Here is a 19,434-nt window from a genome sequence, read left to right on the forward strand (position 1 = left end):
GAGTTGAACTGCTGAGCCACCGGGAGATCAGTTTGGTTATTGCGAACTGAGCGGAGGTGTTGGGCAAAGCAATCGCCAAGCCTGCGCTTGGTCTCACCGATGTAGAGCAATTGACACCTGGATCAGCGGATGCAACAGATGAGGTTGGAGGAGGCTGGGAAGACTGCTTGGGTCCTTGGATTCAGTCGATGGGGGAGGTAAAGCGACAAGTGTAGCATTTCCTGCAGTTGCAAGGGAAAGTACCAGAGGAGGGGGTGGTTTGGGTGGGAAGGGACAAATTGACCAGGGAGTTACGGAGGGAACGGTCTCTGCGGAAAGCCGGAAGGGGAGGAGAAGGGATGATGTGGCCAGTGGTGGGATCCCGTTGGAGGTGGCGAAAATGTCGGAGGATGCTGGTATGGTGGAAGGGGAGGACAAGGGGGACTGTTCTTGTTACGAGTAGGGGGATGGGGATTGAGAGCGGAGCTGCGGGATATAGAGGAGACCCTGGTGAGAGCCTCATCTATAGTTGAAGAGGGGAACCCCCGTTCCCTAAAGAATGAGGACATCTCCGATGCCCTGGTTTGGAACACCTCATCCTGGGTGCAGATGCACCGCAGACAGAGGAACTGAGAGTAGGGGATAGAGTCCTTACAGGAAGCAAGGTGGGAAGACGTGTAGTCGAGATAGCCATGGTAGTCAGTGGGTCTCTATTGCCGGAGTAATGTTGTAGATTCTTCCACAGATATATGGAAACAGTTCATTAAAGATCATAGCCAAACTATATAGTGAACTGTTCTGTATGCAGCTTTCTATTAGTCAGCACATGTTCCAAGTAGCTGTCTCAGAAAGATAATTAAAATCAATTTAAGTAATAGAATTCTTGTATATAAAATAAACTATTTTAATGCCTTTTGCTCATTAACACTAAATTCCACTGAATTCAAAATTAGAAATTATTGTGGAATGTCACATTTATTGAAATATACAATGAAAGTTTGCATTGAATGTAAGCAGTTTCCCTGTTAAAATTAAAATCGTTGATAGATTAAGCTTCTCAATTAGAAAATTGTTCAGGTTTCTGCTGTTTAAGAAAAGTAAGAAGGGGAAGGCAAGGAGTCAGACACTAGATACCCTGACATATGTTTTGGGAAATGTTCTAACTTCTATAAGTAAATATGTAGCAAAAAATTTGTATTTTGATCTGGGTGAGCCAGCTTGGCTCTGTAAAGTGTAGCTCTTCCCTGATGAACCTAAAAGACTGACTACATTTAACCTGAGAGGGACATTACATTCTGTGGGAATTCTGATATGTTCAACTTACAATATGAAAGCTTTGAAGAAAGTGGCTGAAGTAGTGGACTAGGGAAACATTTGATATAGTCAAACAGCTTGGAAACAGGCCCTTTGTTTCAACCTGTACATGCCAACCAGGTTTTATAACTGAGCGAGGCCAATTTGTCTACGTTCATTCATATCTCTCCAAACCTTTCATGTCCTGTACCTGTTCTAATTGGTTTTAAATGTTGCCATTAAGCCTGCCTTGACAGCTTCCTCTGACAACTCATTCCCTATATGCACCACTCTCTGCCTGAAGAAATTGCCCTCAGATCTCTTTTAAATCTTTCTCCTCTCACCATAAATATATGTGCTCTGATTCTGGATTGCTCTACCCTGGGATAGAAACTGTGACCATTCATTGCATCTATGCCTCTCATTATATTGCATACCTCTGTGAGATCACTCCACAGCCTCCCATGCTCCAGGGAAACATGTTCAGCTCCTCCTGTCCCTCTTTATAACTCAAGCCTGGTAACATCCTTTTCTGAGGATCTTTTCTGTACTCTTTCCAGTTCAACGATGTCCTTCTTCTAACAGAGCTACCAGAATTGCACGCTATATTCCAAATGAGATCTCACGAATGTCTTGCCAACCTGCAACATGCAACATCCCAACTCATGTACATATCAAAGAAGCCAAGTGTGGCAAATGCCTCCTTTACCACCCTGTCTATTCATGTTACTACTTTAATGGAATTTCGTTGCACAGTTTGTGCAATGACAATAAACGTATTCATTCATTCATTCATTCATTCATGCCTTTAGCCTGTATTGTCTCTGTTCTACAACACTCGCTGGGTCCTACCATTTATTATAATCTATGTAATTTTCTAAACTTTTACCTGAAGTGGATCTCATATACTGTTGAGATTCTAAAATGTTCTACATGCAATATGAAAGCTTTGAACAGGGATGTTTATGTAATTTTATTAGTAATGAACATCCCTCCAATGCACATAATGTTTATATCATACGAGGAAGATATTTTGACATCACACCTTTGTACCACAAGATTTATTCACAAAACTAGATGCAAATATATCAAATCGATATTCCTCTTTGAATAAAATGCTTGTTTTACTGTTCTACACAGTCATTTGATATTCAGTCATCTGATTTATTTAGTCCATTTGTCTTCTCATGTGAATCCCTGCCTTTGACATTGTACTTGTCCCTGGTACTGAGGAATTTGCAGATGCTTTATTCATCTCACTGTTATACTTCTGCAATGCACATCTTCTAACCTTGTCTATCGCAGTTTGTGCTCCCTATGTGGCCTCCTTTACATTGGCAGGACGAAATGTAGAGTTGGTGACTGTTTTGACAAGTATTTGCATTCTGCAGGGTTGCTAGAGCTCCCAGTTGCTAACCATTTCAACTCCCCTTCCCATTTCCATTCCCTTCCTGTCCTCGGCCTCCTCCATTGCCAGAGTGAAACCATAGGTAAACTAGAAGTACATCACTACATATTCTGCTTGGGTAGCTTACCACCTAACAGTATGAGTGTACAACTCTCCAATTTCAAGTAATATCCCAATCTCTCCCCCTTCAACCTCTGTTCCCCCTGTCCCACCCTGCAGATATTTCTCACATCATTTCCCACCACCCTAGTTACCCATACATCATCGCCCACCCCGTCACATTTCCATTTCATCCTCCCTCTTTCTCTACCTTCTGACCCCTTTCACAACCATCTCTTTATAGTTCACTCTTCTTCTTTCCTTATGACACCCTTTTGTCTCCTTTTCACCTCTAGCCTGCCACTTACTCCATCTATCCGCCAATCACCCCTTTCACCTGCATCCACCTATCACTTGCCATGCCATGCCCCATCCCCAGTTATCATTTCCAGCTTTCCCCTTCCCTATTCCATCAGTCTGAAGAAGGGTCTCGATCCAAAATGCCATCTGTCCATTACCTCCTCAGATGCTGCCTGACCCGCTGTGTTCCTCCAGCGGTTTGCTTTTTACTCTTGGACAATAGCTCAGTCCGCATTGATAAAGGGGAAAAATATAATTCATTGCATTTTACTGTCTTCAGATTTGATTATTGGCTGTGTTTATTTGACCTGCACAGACACATCTGATGTGATTTTCCATTTGTACTTAGCTAAACTAGGACCACTTCACCAAGGTCCATTTTCCAAGTCACAAACTTGCTGACTGGGCTGGTTATTGAAACATTGCTTTCTGCTTCAGTGGCTGCCTCATTATTTCCCTCTCTAAGACAGGTCGTACCAGACCCTATCATATATAAAGATGATGCATTACCCACTCTGCTTGAGTGAATGAGTGAAGCCAGTTGTGGAATGTGAAGTCATTCAGTATTTAAACAAATGTTACCAATCAACGACCTGTGATGCTAAACATTTCTCGGAACATTTGCTTCTTCACAGCTTATTTTATGATTTGTATAAATCTTTTTTGGGGTGTATTATTTGAAGCAGGTAATTGGAGAAGAATCATGAACATTTGATGCCACAAAGAACTCTTGACAAAAATATGAAGTGTATGATGATCCATTTTAGATGCAAATTCAACTGATATTCCAAGGAAAAGAAAGATCCATCACAAACATTCCATTGTATGAATACCTACTAATTCACCTTCAATCAGCTCTGAGTGTGCATGGGTGAGCACAAGAAAATTATTAGGAATGTGTAGGAAGGAGCTGCAGATGCTATTTACACCGAAGATAGACAAAAATGCTGATGTAACTCAGCGGGACAGGCAGAATCTCTGGAGAGAAGGAATGGGTGACGTTTTGGGTCAAAACCCATCTTCAGACTGAAGGAGCTGATCAAGTGTGTTTAAAATGCAATCATTTCATGGCCTCTGAGAAAATGATTTAGAGATCATCTACATGCCATGCACACTGGAATCATCAATAATCCCACCAAAAGCACTAATATAGACATGGAAATATCTGATGATCTAATGAGACCATATCAAATTTTGTTAATAGAGGAACAATAATTTCCTTGCAGACACAAAATGCTGGAGTAACTCAGCGGGACAGTCAGCATCTCTGGAGAGAAGGAATGGGTGACATTTCGGGTCGAGACCCTCCTTTAGACTGAGGTTTTGGGTGGGATTATTCTCCTTTCGTGACAAACAGAACACATGGACACTTGGTCAATGTTCAACCTAAACTCTGGCAAAGGCCTTTATATTGATGATTCCCGTGTGCATGGCATGTAGATGATCGATGAATCCTTTTCTCAGAGGCCTTGAAATGATTGCATTTTAAAAGCACTTGATCAGTTGATAAATCAAGCTGCTGTTATTGACTGGCTGTTATACTTCATTTCAACACTTGTCCAGGTCAGCTTACTTCAAAGTATTTTCTCTGACCTGATTCAGATGTGCATTATGCTCAGTAGCTTAAGCATTTTTGCATAGAATTACTGTAATAAACCAATACCAAAGTGAAAGCTTGGTTTCCAAGTTATTATGGAAACTTCCATAACAACTTCCATAACAACTTCCATCATTACAAATGTCTAAGGATAATGTAGAATAATACGAATTACAGTTTACTTTTATCAACAGTTTGAATTGTGTAATTATATCATGATGAGACAACTTTGAAAGCTGGAAAATGCATTGATGAAATTACTGCTTTAGGATCAGGATTGCCAATTTTAGTTTGTAATCGGTAATGAGAAGGAAGGAGCATCCAAATAGTAACTGATGGGATTTTTTTCACATCAAAAATAATTGCTCATGCTTCCTTCTCAGTTTGTCTTTGCCCATATCTCACATAGCAAATGTTATTGGTTGCTTCTGCCTCTTATTTGTAACATGACTGATACTATAGATAGTAGCATTATCTGTAGCTAATGGCATAACAAGGCATTGTCAGGGCTCTTATTATATCATAGTGAATGAGTGGAGATTTGAGATTCAAACTCAATTAACATTGATCAAATAGTTTTGTTGCATGGTAGTCTAATTCTATTTCTCATTCTTCTTCGGAAGTTGCTAAATAGTGTTGGTACCATGGCTAGATAAGACAAGAACCCACAATAACACTAAATCCCTGACTGGAAAGAGAGAAGCTTTGCAACACTCTCTGGACACTTATCTTTCATGATGGCATCAATCCAGTCTTAAACAGGTCCATTAACTTCAGACTACAATATATCACTGCTGGATGTACAAGGCCTCCTCTGGATGTATAACAACAGATTTGTACCACTTCCATTGAAAGTTGTTTATTATTTCCTCCAAATATGTACATGTTCCTCTGGATTAACAGCAGCGATAAGATCACCTTGGTTGCATTCAGTGTCAATGCCCTGCAAAATCATTGGAAAATCTACGGTGAGGATTTGACTGTAAATAGCGACTTAATGGAAGAAAATGGCAATTGATGGCAATTGATAGTGATGCACATCTGACTTTACAGCTGCAAGAAATAAGGTTTTGTTAAAAAACTTTAATTCTGCCAACTGTGTGCGCAGACTCTGCCAAAATGGTAAGGGATATTTGTTTAGAGACAAAAGACTGCAGGTATTGGAATCTGGAGCTAAAAAAACAAACTTTTGGAAGGACTCAATTCTTGGTTCTTGGGTCCTCCAAAATATTCCAACTGGAATTTAAACTGGAGGTGGTGAAGGGAGGGATTAAGCCAGAAAGGGTATAAAGAACACACACTACAGAATTTAACATAAAACTTCCCCACACAGCAGAATCAAAGTTTCCCACTGTGTGGGAAGGCACCAAAGTCAGTCTCTTCCTCCACTGTTCCTCGTGGTCAGGGCCTCCCCAAGCCCTCCGCAGTTGCAGCTACGGGCGGCCCGATGTCCAGGACCGCTCGCCGGGGTGATACAAGTCCGACGTCGGGGCTGCGGGACGTCCTCAGCGACATGGACACCAGAGGCGGCCCCTCCTACCGGAGTTGGCGGCTTCCAAAGTCCGTAGGCCGCGCCAGCTGGAGACCGCCGCTGCAGACCCTCTGCAAGGCGCCCCAGGACTCCACGATGCCGTTCAGCGCCGCCCGTGTTGGAAGGTCTCCGCACCAGAGCTCCACGATGTTGGAGCAGCGGCCCAACACTCCGGAGCTCCAAACAGCGACCCAGGTAGGCATCGCCCGCTCCGCGGTGACTCCAGCGCTGCGCCGCCGCTGTAGCAGCCCTGGTCCGGTTCCCGGTCCCCGGCAGGAAAGGCCGCTCCGATCCAGCTGGTAGGCCGCGAGGTGGGGGGCGAGGACGCGACTCGGAGAAATAGTCGCGTCCCCGCCAGGAAGAGACTGGGAAATGGTTTCCCCCTTACCCTGCCCCCCTCCCCCACATAGAAAAGTTAAAGTTTCCCCCAACACAAAACTTTAGACTAACTAAAAATAAAAAAAAGATTGAAATACAGACTGGCTGTAGGTAGAGGCTGCTACAGTGCAGCGCCCCCCTCCGTCTACCAATGGATCAAGCTGTATCTGTGGAGGGAAATGGACAGTCAACATTTTGGGTCGAGACCCTTCTTCTGGACTCAGCATTTGCTTGTGTGTTGAGTAAATCACACATACTCACAGATCTGGTCTAACAGTATTTATTGAGTAATGTATACAACATACTACAGCATGTTACTCCTACCATGCAAAAGTATTAACCAACAGCACATGTCGGGTTGCGATAATATGAATGGTGCGGTAGTAGGCGGTGGTTATAATAATAAAGCACTACATTGGTTAGTAAGTAAACTAACCAATCTACATATTTCCTTGTAAGAATAAAAAAGTGAAACACATCTACAATAAAGTGATATATATGTATAAGCACATTACTAGGTGCTGACTGATTAATAATGTAACCAAAGCGCTAATAGGCAATACAAGGAAGTTCAGATAGTTCAAACAAAGTCCTCGTATCTAAGGGGCAGCCTACAAACCCGTCCCGTGTGCGTACGGTACAGATCTGCATCTCCTCCCTTCATCGGCGATAATACCGGGGTCCCGTGTGGCTGGAGCACTGGGGACCCAGGGACAAACACGGTGAGGCAGGCGAGCGGGGCACTGACTGTGGTGGTGAGGGAGCTGGAGACCCATCCAATGGTTGGTCTGCAACTGAGGGAAGAGATAGTCCGTCAGTGGATGGGTAGATCGGACACATCGCATCAGGATATGAGACAGCAGGACGTGGTTCCTTCACAGGAAGGAGATGTTGACGGTTGCGTGTGTAGATCCCTCCGTCTGCCCTCACCAGGTATGAATGTGGCTCTTTTGTGGGACTGTGGATGAAACCCAAATGGCCATAACCCTTGTTGGTTTGAAGGCAAAGAACTTGGCCACTGGAGATAGGTCTAAGTGGTTTGCTGGACTTATCAAAAAATCGCTTTTAGGTATCGAGTTTCAGTTGGAGTTGTTTCTGGACAGCAAATGGTCAATGAACCTGTGGCTGCACAGGCAGTGCAGCACGGGTCTGTCGGAACATCAGGCATTGGGCAGGAGACACCAGTATTGGGTCACGTGCGATGTTTCTCAGGTTGAGCACGTCCAGGTAGACATTTAGCAAGGTGTGTGCGCTCCATCAATTGCTTGGCGTTCCGGACAGCCCAGTCAGCAGGGACTCTGCGAGTCGGCTGCCCTGCCAGCAGTGTGTTTGTTATTTTAACTTTTTTTGTGTTTTTTTGTGTGTCTATTGTTAGTTTAGGTGTCTCTTTGTGTGTCTTGTGTGGGGCGAGCTCCAGTGGATGGGTGCCATTGCCACGGTTACTGACCCATCTGACTGGGTTTCCACCATGGTGGTCGCAACAAAGAAAAAAAAGAAGAAAGCATTTCATTAAATGTTGTCGAGCCCGTGGGAATCGCTCAATCCCAAGATAGCCTGTGCACCTGTTAAAACATGAAGATTCTGATATAGAGTACCAAGAGCTACCATCACCTCCTCCGGTTACTCTCCCTGAGCCTAAGATAACAGTCATAACATACACTCCCTGGTTCTGACACCATGTTGAGTAAATCACACATACTCACAGAGCAACGTATACAACACACTACAGCATGTTACTCCTACCATGCAGCAGTACTAGCCAACAGCACATGTTGGGTTGCAATAATATGAATGGTGTGCTTGTAGGCGGAGCTTATAATAATAAAGCACTACATTGGTTAATAAGTAAAGTAACCAATCTACATGTGAAAAAATATGTATTTCTCTCCAATTTGATTCACTCACCGTGTTGTACATCTAGAGTGTTTATGCTCAAGCAACCATTTTTTTTTTCTTCACTAAAATGGTGTTGAGAGGGAAAGATAAATCAGCCATGATTGAATGCCAGAGCAGACTTCTTGGATCGAATGGCCTAATTCTGCTCCATAAATCTGTATTTGTCGTTCGTTGTGGACTAATTGGGCTATAGGACCCATTTCCGTGTTGTATGTCTCTATGCCTAACACGTTGTTTGTATTTTTACTGCACAAAATTTATGGGGATTAATCTGTGTCATTTTGAGCTATTTTTCTAATATACCTTCTTATACATTTAATGGATTGGTTATGATTACAATGTCTTCTCCCAAATTTTCATTCACTTTTTTTTAACATAGTAGCTAATGGGCTGAAAATTGAAGGAAAGCTCATCATAGTCATTCAATGAAGTGATTAATTATAACAACAGAATCTGCCATACTGTAACGGATGCCTTTGGTGCATGATGATCTCTGAAATTACTCCGGTGTTGTATTTTACTTTAACTAATTTAATGCAGAATGCTCACATCAGAAAAAAGTAGAGTCCAAATCAGTGTTGTAGAACTGATAGCCCAAAGATGCAGCAAACCTGCAGTCTTTGCAAAAACTTTTTTTTTTTCACATTTATTATATAGAAATTATAAATTCTGAATTATAAAGAGTCATTGAGAAATATAGAGTATAAGAGTTCTGAAAAATAGAGTCAATGTAATGGAATCACAGCAGAGAAACAGGCCCTTTGGCCCATCTTGTCCATGCTGACCAAGTTGACATTCTGGGCTCGTTCCATATATCTGCCTTTAGCCCCTATTTTTCTGATCCCTTTCTACTAGGTTACTAGGGAAATGGACGAGGGTAAAGCAGTGGATGTTGTCTATATGGACTTTATGGACTTTAGAAACGGGAATAGTGCCAGAGGATTGGCGTACTGCGCATGTTGTTCCATTGTTTAAAAAGGGGTCTAAGAGTAAACCTAGCAATTATAGACCTGTTAGTTTGACGTCAGTGGTGGGCAAATTCATGGAAAGGATACTTAGAGATAATATATATAAGCATCTGGATAAACACGGTCTGATTAGGAACAGTCAACATGGATTTGGGCCTGGGAGGTCATGTTTGACTAAACTTCTTGAATTTTTTGAAGAGGTTACTCGGGAAATTGATGAGGGTAAAGCAGTGGATGTTGTATATATGGACTTCAGTAAGGCCTTTGACAAGTTTCCTCATGGAAGGTTGGTTAAGAAGGTTCAACTGTTGGGAATAAATGCAGGAATAGCAAGATGGATTCAACAGTGGCTGAATGGGAGAAGCCAGAGGGTAATGGTGGATGGCTGTTTGTCGGGTTGGAGGCAGGTGACTAGTGGGGTGCCTCAGGGATCTGTGTTGGGTCCTTTGTTGTTTGTCATGTACATCAATGATCTGGATGAAGGGGTGGTAAATTGGATTAGTAAGTATGCAGATGATACCAAGATAGGGGGTGTTGTGGATAATGAAGAGGATTTCCAAAGTCTACAGAGTGATTTAGGCCATTTGGAAAAATGGGCTGAAAGATGGCAGATGGAGTTTAATGCTGATAAATGTGAGGTGCTACACCTTGGCAGGACAAATCAAAATAGGACGTACATGGTAAATGGTAGGGAATTGAAGAATACAGTTGAACAGAGGGATCTGGGAATAACCGTGCATAGTTCCTTGAAGGTGGAATCTCATATAGATAGGGTGATAAAGAAAGCTTTTGGTATGCTAGCCTTTATAAATCAGAGCATTGAGTATAGAAGCTGGGATGTAATGTTAAAATTGTACAAGGTATTGGTGAGACCAAATCTGGAGTATGGTGTACAATTTTGGTCGCCCAATTATAGGAAGGATGTCAACAAAATAGAGAGAGTACAGAGGAGATTTACTAGAATGTTGCCTGGGTTTCAACAACTAAGTTACAGAGATAGGTTGAATAAGTTAGGTCTTTATTCTCTGGAGCGCAGAAGGTTAAGGGGGGACTTGATAGAGGTCTTTAAAATGATGAGAGGGATAGACAGAGTTGATGTGGACAAGCTTTTCCCTTTGAGAATAGGGAAGATTCAAACATGAGGACATGACTTCAGAATTAAGGGACAGAAGTTTAGGGGTAACATGAGGGGGAACTTCTTTACTCAGAGAGTGGTAGCGGTGTGGAATGAGCTTCCAGTGGAAGTGGTGGCGGCAGGTTCGTTGGTATCATTTAAAAATAAATTGGATAGGCATATGGATGAGAAGGGAATGGTATGGTATGAGTGCAGGCAGGTGGGACTAAGGGAAAAAAGTTGTTCGTACGGACTTGTAGGGCCGAGATGGCCTGTTTCCGTGCTGTAATTGTTATATGGTTATATGGTTATATCGGTTTTGGTATCTATATTTGAATTAACTGCCTGAGGAAGCTATCAAAACAGATAGAATTGTGACCTTTAAAAGCCATTTTGACATACATGGATAGGAAGGCTTCAGAGGGCTATGGAACAAATGGGACTAGTCCAATATGCCAACATGGTCGGCATGGACAATGTGACCTAAAGAACCTGTTTCCTTGCAACATAGCTCCATGCCCTACCTCATTACTATTTATCTCATTTTCTTCACTGGCTCTAAATAGGCAAATGTTTATCTAAAGTCCTGGATTGAATGAGTGAAACATTTTTTTTATTTGAATGGTGGAACCCATTGACAACTGAATGTAAACTTGTCAATTGAGAAATATATAAAACATTGATGTGAGTAGTTGAAGGAAGTATGAAATGAATTTTAGTCCAATGTTTTTAAATCCTCAGGACTGCTACATGATGTATTATGTATGAGAGAGAGAAGAGAGTATGAGAGAAAAACAGAGAAAGTAAACAGTACAAAAACGCTAAGGGGAAACGTCACTCTGAAGATTCATTAATGAATCAGCTTGTCCAGCTAATTTCCAATTTGGTTCTGCAAAAGGTTAGTGAGATTGAATGTAGCACTGGAAACTATGCTTAGCTATGCAATCTAATTAATCAGAAGTAGGCACAATTGAGTTTTGGAGATCAAAGTGTATAACTACTTCATATGTCAGCTTTATAAGGATTAAATTGGGGCTGGTCTGCCTATAAACCATTTAATTGATGTCTTTAATTACCACTTATTGCATTAGAAGTCACCCTCTTGCTCTATGTTTTCATCCACATTTTAATCATTTACTTCAGTGCTGCCTTAAGGTAATTTCTGTCAGGTTCTGTGCTTCATTTACTAGGATTCATGTATTTTTCTTGGATTTTTTAACTTTATATGTATTTGAGGCAAATCTCTATTGTCTGATCATTTATAAGATACAATGCAGTGCTAAGCTGATGAGAACAGCACTTTATTGAACTGCCTGTATATTAATGCTCAGCTTCATTCATTTGTGTAAAGCTCATTACAGTTCAAGCACAGACATAAGATAAGTTGTTTGAAATAAGGCCTTGGTGTGTTTAACAAAAAGCATCTGCTGGTGCCAGAGAGGAGTAGGTAGACCACCTCACTCTCTAAAAGCCAAGGAATGTGCTTAATTTTCAGTTTCATACATTCTCAAATCTGTACTCAAATGAAAATTATAAATTTTGCAATTACTGCAGACAGCAAGTTAATTTTTAGACAAAATAAACAATCCTGAAGGTAAAAATAGCACACATTCTCATCAATAATAAAGCATCCCTTTTTATCTACTTAGAATTGGGTCCTAGTGCAGTTGGTTAGCTCTGGGATATGCAAATATTTTTGCAAAATATTCATAAAATAGGCAATGGTAAAAATGTGAGGCACATCACACATTTTACAAAGATTTTTGTTGAAATTCTCAGTACATTTATCTGTATGAGGCTGGTATCTGAAATGTATCTTTGTAAGCATTGATATCACTGTCTAGAGGATTGTGAGATGCACTGGATGTCTTGTTGTAAAGCTAACAAGAAAATGAGCAGAGAAAGACAATGATATATTATGTATAGAGTATATACATATTTATGTATAGAAAGTATAGACGTGTGCAAAATGAGCTGCATGCTATTAGATTGACTACTCCTGTGCCAAGAAACTGCACTGAAGATATTCATATTGTCTGCAACTCTTAACAAATGGTGCTAATTTAGGTATTTCCTGGAATAATGTTTCTTCTCTGACAGACAAAGGATTCTGCTATAACCCTTTTCACCATACAGGTAATCAAGAAGAAAACTGGCCAAGGATTCTGCAGATATTACACATTGGAGACATTTTCTAATACATGAAATTCTAATAGGATAAATTCCCTGCCCTTAGGTTATATTTGTGAAAAGTACAGCTAGAGTAACTGTGATTAAAAAGTCCTTCTTTACTGACTGTATGCCAATTCAAAATCAGTTCACCTTAAAGATAATAAGTAATATTTTGTAGCAAAACCTTGCAATTGGTAGATTAATTGGTAGGACAATGGACCTTTATGACCAAGTTAAGACTCTAACATTTTAAAAATATTGTAGAACTTAAAGGGTACAAGATAGCACCTAAACATGGTGAGTCTTGTGTACTGAATCACTGTGGTCTATTATCGTACACTCTTATACTTAATATGATTGCACCTATTGTATAGTAGGATTATCGCTGGACTGTATGAAAAAGAAGAATTTCACTGCACTTAAGTATGCATGACACCAAAGTACCATTGAACCATTAATTTCTGAGGTTGTGGCCATATTGGTTTATCAATTGGTTGAAGGCATTTTTTTTCCCTTTCAGAGATAGGATTAGAGAAGTTAAATAGAAGTTTCAAGTCTCATCTCTTAAGAAACATTTAACTATCCATTCAATTCCTCAACCTTGTTCCATCCAAACAGACCAACACAGTTGAACACCCCCACATTCTCCTGCCATTGTGAAGAATGGGGAGTCTGAGAGAGAAGTTGATGGGAGGTGCTAGGGATAGGATTGATCAGAGTTTCCAAGGCCTTCATCAGGAACTAGAGGGAGTACAGAGACTTGCTGAGCTTGTTGTAGAGATGACTTATTTGCATGATAGAATTTAGCACATATGACATAGTATACTGTAAGAGTAGTACATTGTGGGCGGCGCGACTCTTGTCAGCAGTGGCCTCTGCAGTCCGTCTGTCTTTTTTTTATTGTTTTCTGTCTTGTTCTATGTAGTTTTTATTGTTTTTTTTGTCGGGGTATGTGTGTGGGGGTGGGGTGGGGTGGGGGAACGTTAAGGTCTTTCCCCTGCACGGGAGACCCGACCTTTTCTTTGTCGGGTCTCCGTTGTCGTTGGGGCTACAACGTGGAGCGGCCTCCAACAGGAATGACCTGGGGCTCCAGTCGCGGAGCTGCAGATTTACTCACCATCACGGAGCTGGCCGAGTCCGGAGCGGGTGTAGCTGTGGTGGAGCGCTGCTGTGACCCGACACCCGGAGATTCGGAAGCTCCTACCGCAGGTCTGTGGACAGTAATACCGGGAGCCCGCGGGTCCCTGGTGGGAGACCGCTTTTCGGGGCTTCCGCAACGGCGACTTCTCCCGCCCGAGTTGCGGGGTTGAAGATTACCTGGAGCGGGGCCTACATCACCGCCCCGCGCGGCTTGGAATGGCTGCGGGACTTTGTGAGCGCCCGCCGGGGCTCCAACACCAAGACCCGGTGCGTGGCCTTGCATCACCCAGCGTGGCTTTAATGGCTGCGGGACATTTAACATCGCCCGCCGGGGGCTTTGACTCTGTCTTTGACTCTGACATGGGGGGGAGAGGGGAGTGCAGGGGAGAGGTATGTTTAAGTTTTGCCTTCCATCACAGTGAGGAGGACTCACTGTGATGGATGTTTATGTGAATTGAATTGTGTTGGTGTGTGTCTTGGTTCTTTTTTTTGTATGGCTGCAGAAACCAAATTTCGTTTGAACCTCATGTGAGGTTCAAATGATAATAAAAGGTATTGTATTGTATTGTATTGTAATCCAGGGTCTCTGTGAATGCTCAGCAGACTCTATGCACTTGTTCCATTCGGAGCTGGAATTTATTTTCAAAGAACAATGGTTAAATTGCCTCTTTATTATATGCCTCCTTCAATCCATTTTAATGACACATGAATGGCCCTTGATACCAAGTGAAAATATGTCAAAGATTTTAATTATCTCAGCATCCTCACTTTTGCATTTCTGAATGCTGTGGCATAAGAGAATGTTCATAGCTTTAATTCCAGTAAGACTTTGGCACTATGATCACTCTTAATGATTTTCTTTCTAATAGCACCTAAGGAAATGTTCTGGCTGTGTCAACCCCATCAAATATTTCAATTATCGAAAGAAAGAAATCAAATTAAATGCCTCAATTAGAATATTTTTATGCAATCTTTTCTTTTTATATCTGTTTGTTTTCATGACCAGCAAAGCCAAAAATAATTCACACTTAAACTTTAAAACTATCATATTGGTACATGCATTATTTGGATCTCTTCATATTGTTTTTCTGGATACTCTCCTCCTCGGTACCTTCTCCTTAGCATAGAAAGTATATTAAACAGAACTAATGGAATCTGTTTAAACAATCCAATTTTATCCTCAGTTCAGTGAGTCTCTCTCTCACACACCCATTCTTTCTTTCAGCAGCCAGAGGGCAGAATATATTGCCAAGGTAACAGCATGAGCAGAAAGAAAGTACCATCTTAACGTATTAGAAGTTTTCAGACCAGTGATCAGTGACTTAGGGCAAACAAACCCTGTTGTGGCTGACTTGTAGGTGTCTTCTCATTCCAACTCCCTTAATTCCTGAAATTTAACTTCTGGGGGACGTATATAAAATTATAAGAGTCATAGATTCGTAGAGACAGTCTGAACCAACACTTCACAGCATGGAAACCAGCCCTTCAGCCTACTGAATCCACATTGACCATTAATCACCCATTCAAATTAGTTATATGATATTCCACAATTATTTTGTTAAGTCATCACCTTTGTAATAATGATCGCTTAGTCTCTCTATCCAATGCATACTACATTTAACATTCTTATCCAGCATTTCAAAACCTCTCACTCACCATAACAAAATCTCAAAAAACTTAAATTCTCCAGCACCACTCTGAATCTCAAGCAACTTCCCCTACATTCTCCATTCTTCCTTTCTGCCCTTTTCCTTAACCCTTTATCTCAGTACTTCAGCTACTCCCACCTCCCAATTTGAAATGCTGTTCCTAAACCTCTTCATCTCTTTAATGTTTTTGTTCCCTCCAAAAGAAAAATCCATCCTTGAACCATGCTATTCATCACCCTTCCAAAACTCTGTATAATAGCTCAGTAACATCTCTTGCTATATTGTTTATTTTTTTAAGTCGCGATCTTGGGAAATGTTCTGCAGTGAAGGAATGGGAGAGAGAAGTGAAGAAAATAATAAATGCCACATTAAATAACCCAGTTAAATAGATTCATTTTAATATAGAATGCAGTATAAAAAGATTTGTCAGTGATTTAGGAATAAGCAGAATCAATACAATCACTAAATTCAATTGGATATTTTTTCTATTGTTGTATATTAATTACCCTTAGCTGTTGGCTCTTAAGCACATATACTTGACAAATGAGAAAATTCAGACATTAGATGGTAACCAAGGTTAAAAATGTGGAGAGAAATTAGAATAAATATCTATAAAAATTCAAGGCCTATTTAATTCAATTTCCAAGTAAAAGATTACACTGCTGAGATTAACTGAAGCAGTTTCTCAGGCATGTCTATTCTTGCATGGTCTTCATTACATCTGCTTCAAGATCCTTAACTGAATTCCATTACTTGTGGGTACATGATGGTACAGATGAATTAATTTAAGATAATGGGGTGAAGGCAGTAATGGGGTACTGATTGGGGATGATCAGCCATGATCACATTGAATGGCGGTGCTGGCTCGAAGGGCCGAATGGCCTACTCCTGCACCTATTGTCTATTGTCTATTGTCTATTATAATTCTCAAATCTGTCCTGTTTGTCTTAACTTCACATTGCCAGAACGGTTACCATTAATTGTACTAATGAAGTTTAGTCCCATTGAGGCTTGTTACTGTAACTAACAATGTGAATGTATGTTTGCTAGTGCACACTTTAGCAATGCAAGAATCGATAGTGAAAACAGTGGGAGGCAACTTACAAAGAGCAGAATTGAAGCAGGAATAGAATATTGGCAGATTTGTTCAATGCATCAAGTTACGAGTCTGAAGAAGAATCTCAAATCTTTACCAAGCCAATTAACTTACAAACCTGTACGTCTGGGGTGTGGAAGGAACCAGAGATCTCAGGGAAAACCCATGCAAGTCACGGGAGAGCATACAAACTCCTTACAGATAAGCACGTAGTCAGGATCGACAGGCGCTGTTCTACCACAGCAACTCTACTTCAGCGCCAATGTGCCACTCGCAGATGGCTCCCAAACAAACCATAAATCATGGAATATCAAGGTAACCGTCTCAGTTTTGAAGAACATGAATAGTTTTGCTTTAAAAACTAATGTAGCAAAATGGCCAGGATAATCGCTACAGTCAGGTGAAGCATAATTCAATGGACAGTCAAGACATGGCTGGCCCTCCATACAAAGCCACAAGACATTTTTCAATTGTACAGAAACTACTGAATTTAGAAATAATAGTGTTTCTACTTTAAACCAAACTGCCGTGGTGACAATTTGCTGTTGCTGACGAATGGAAAACAAATAAATGTTTATAGGTAGAAAATCTATTACTTCTAATAGCAGGATATTTATTGACAGTGCCATGTTACATTTTACTTAAATTGAGAAAGAAATTTGCCAAACAAAAATAAGATAAGTAACACAAGATTGATTCATTCAAAAGCACTGGGTACAACTGGAATTGAATATTCAATCATAGTTGAGCATACCAGATATAAACATACTTCTAAAGATTTGTCAGAATGTGAATCTACTTCTACAAACTTGAAGCTCAGTTCAAAAGCTTTTCAAAAAATACAATGCAGGAGTTATCTGTTTTAATGTACTCCTGTATTTAGTAATTGAAAAGAAATGTGCCTAAGGAACTGGCAGCAGTGGAGAACAAAAAAAAAACATCCTTTACTTCAATTTCACACTTGCGATCCACTAAATAGTTGATCAATATTTGATTACAAGAGCAGAAGTGCTAACATAAAATTAGATTCCTGCCAGGGATATTCATTTGCTGCTCTCAGTGCTAACAAAACACATTGGGGGGTCAAATTGGCTAGCCTCTGAAAACAGACATACTTAAAATTTCACTGTACCTTAATTGGTACACGTGACAATAAACTGACCTTGAAACGTTGAAACGAACCCATGCGTTATATGCAGTACTCCACCGTTGCTAGATTAATGATTCTTGCATGTAGCCACTGCTCACCAAATTGTTGACTGGCTGCACTCATCAACAAGGAACCAATATCATAACTGACTATACTAACAATTAAAAGTGCTCCACACTACTTAATGCTAGCCTGAGCTGATTAAAACTAGCCACTCTTCTTAAAGAAGAAGTGCACCATAGTGGAACATTGCGGTCAGTCCAGGTCCGTGTGCACACAATCTTGCACCATGGTCGCAATTGTTGTGGTCACCGTGTGGAAGTTTAAAAGAAAAAAACATTTTTTTAAATGGATTCAACTGAAACTAAAGATTACCTTTCTCTTAATAATTGCTAAGCCAGCAGAAAATGCATACCCTTGTTCCTATTACACTAACAAAGCTAACTCAGATGTTGATGTACATTTTTCCAATAACAAGCGAGATAACAAGCACAGCTTCATGAATGTATAATATAAACATTAAAAGGATGTTCAGACACTTTCATCACTTACCCTTGCTCTATAAGATGTGTGTCATTAGTAAATAAAACCAAGATGCTTGATCTGCAGAAAAATAGCCTTGTCATATAACCATATATGGCTAACCCTTCCTCTCTCAGAAGAATCTGTCAATCTTAAGAAGCTGTCAATCTTAAGAAGATGTCAATCTTAAGAAGCAAGAGGCTGTACTATGCTCTGTAGATAAGGTATTGCTGAATCATTGCTTATTGGAGTATAAATACATGTACTGAATTACTGCCCATTTGTGTGGGGATCAGAGCTCTGTATAGTCTGTATCTACAGACTATAGAGTCGTTACCACACCCGCCTGGCAAAATAAAGATTACTGCTTGATTACTGACTTTATATGTGTTTTTGTCTGTTTAAGAATATTTGGACCACACCATTGGCGTAGTCGAGCAGGTCTTGCTGGAAACAATCACTGAAGACTGAATAAGAGGCTACAGTTTGGCCAGGATCTTGAAGGGGAAAGAAAGTGCACTATTAGACCCCTTGAGTCTGAACTCCTCAGAGTACCCAGGAACACTGTTGTCCTTAGTCCGAAGTGATCTGGTTCCCTGCCAAGATCTTTCAGAACAGACAACGCAAAGTAAGACAATATTTGGGATTGTTGACTCAGACTAAGTAGGCTGTTTGATGTATTTAGCCGATATTGGGCCAGTAATGGAATAAGCTTGGGATAAGAGTAATGTGGGAGCTTTGGTACATGTGGGAGTCCAGGTACGTGGAAGCTTCGGTACAGCATATGTGTTATTTGGATCCAGGCAAAACGTAAAGATTACATTATGAATATAAAAAAAGAAAGTATATGGTTGGCCAACATAATATTAAACAATTGGTATGTAAAAATGGAAACCTAAGCAAAATATCCCCAGGGACCCCTTGTCTGACATAGCAACCTTGTTTACAGAGAGAGGGAGGATAAGGAACAAATTCAAGGAGAGAAACAATTGGAAATAGTGTAGACCACCTACTCAATGCCCTGACCACCAGTCACTAACAGCAGGAGCCACGGCACTAAGATCCCGTGAAGAGGAAGGGGTCCAGTACTCCTACAGGGAAGGGCATCCCCAAAAGAAGGAAGAACTGATAAGGAAGATGAG

The 19,434-nt window shown here is 40.8% G+C and overlaps 1 long non-coding RNA gene across 1 annotated transcript; it reads right to left on the reverse strand.

Moving 5' to 3' along the window:
- Window positions 1-561: 561 nt before the first annotated feature.
- On the reverse strand, window positions 562-18,682 carry LOC116975477. The gene is made up of 3 exons (XR_004412630.1): window positions 18,673-18,682; window positions 8,857-8,863; window positions 562-689 (listed from the first exon to the last, which is right to left on the reverse strand). It is a non-coding gene; the product is annotated as an uncharacterized LOC116975477 (long non-coding RNA).
- Window positions 18,683-19,434: the final 752 nt, after the last annotated feature.

This window comes from Amblyraja radiata, chromosome 7, assembly GCF_010909765.2.
Source record: "Amblyraja radiata isolate CabotCenter1 chromosome 7, sAmbRad1.1.pri, whole genome shotgun sequence".
In the NCBI taxonomy this organism is placed as follows: domain Eukaryota; kingdom Metazoa; phylum Chordata; class Chondrichthyes; order Rajiformes; family Rajidae; genus Amblyraja; species Amblyraja radiata.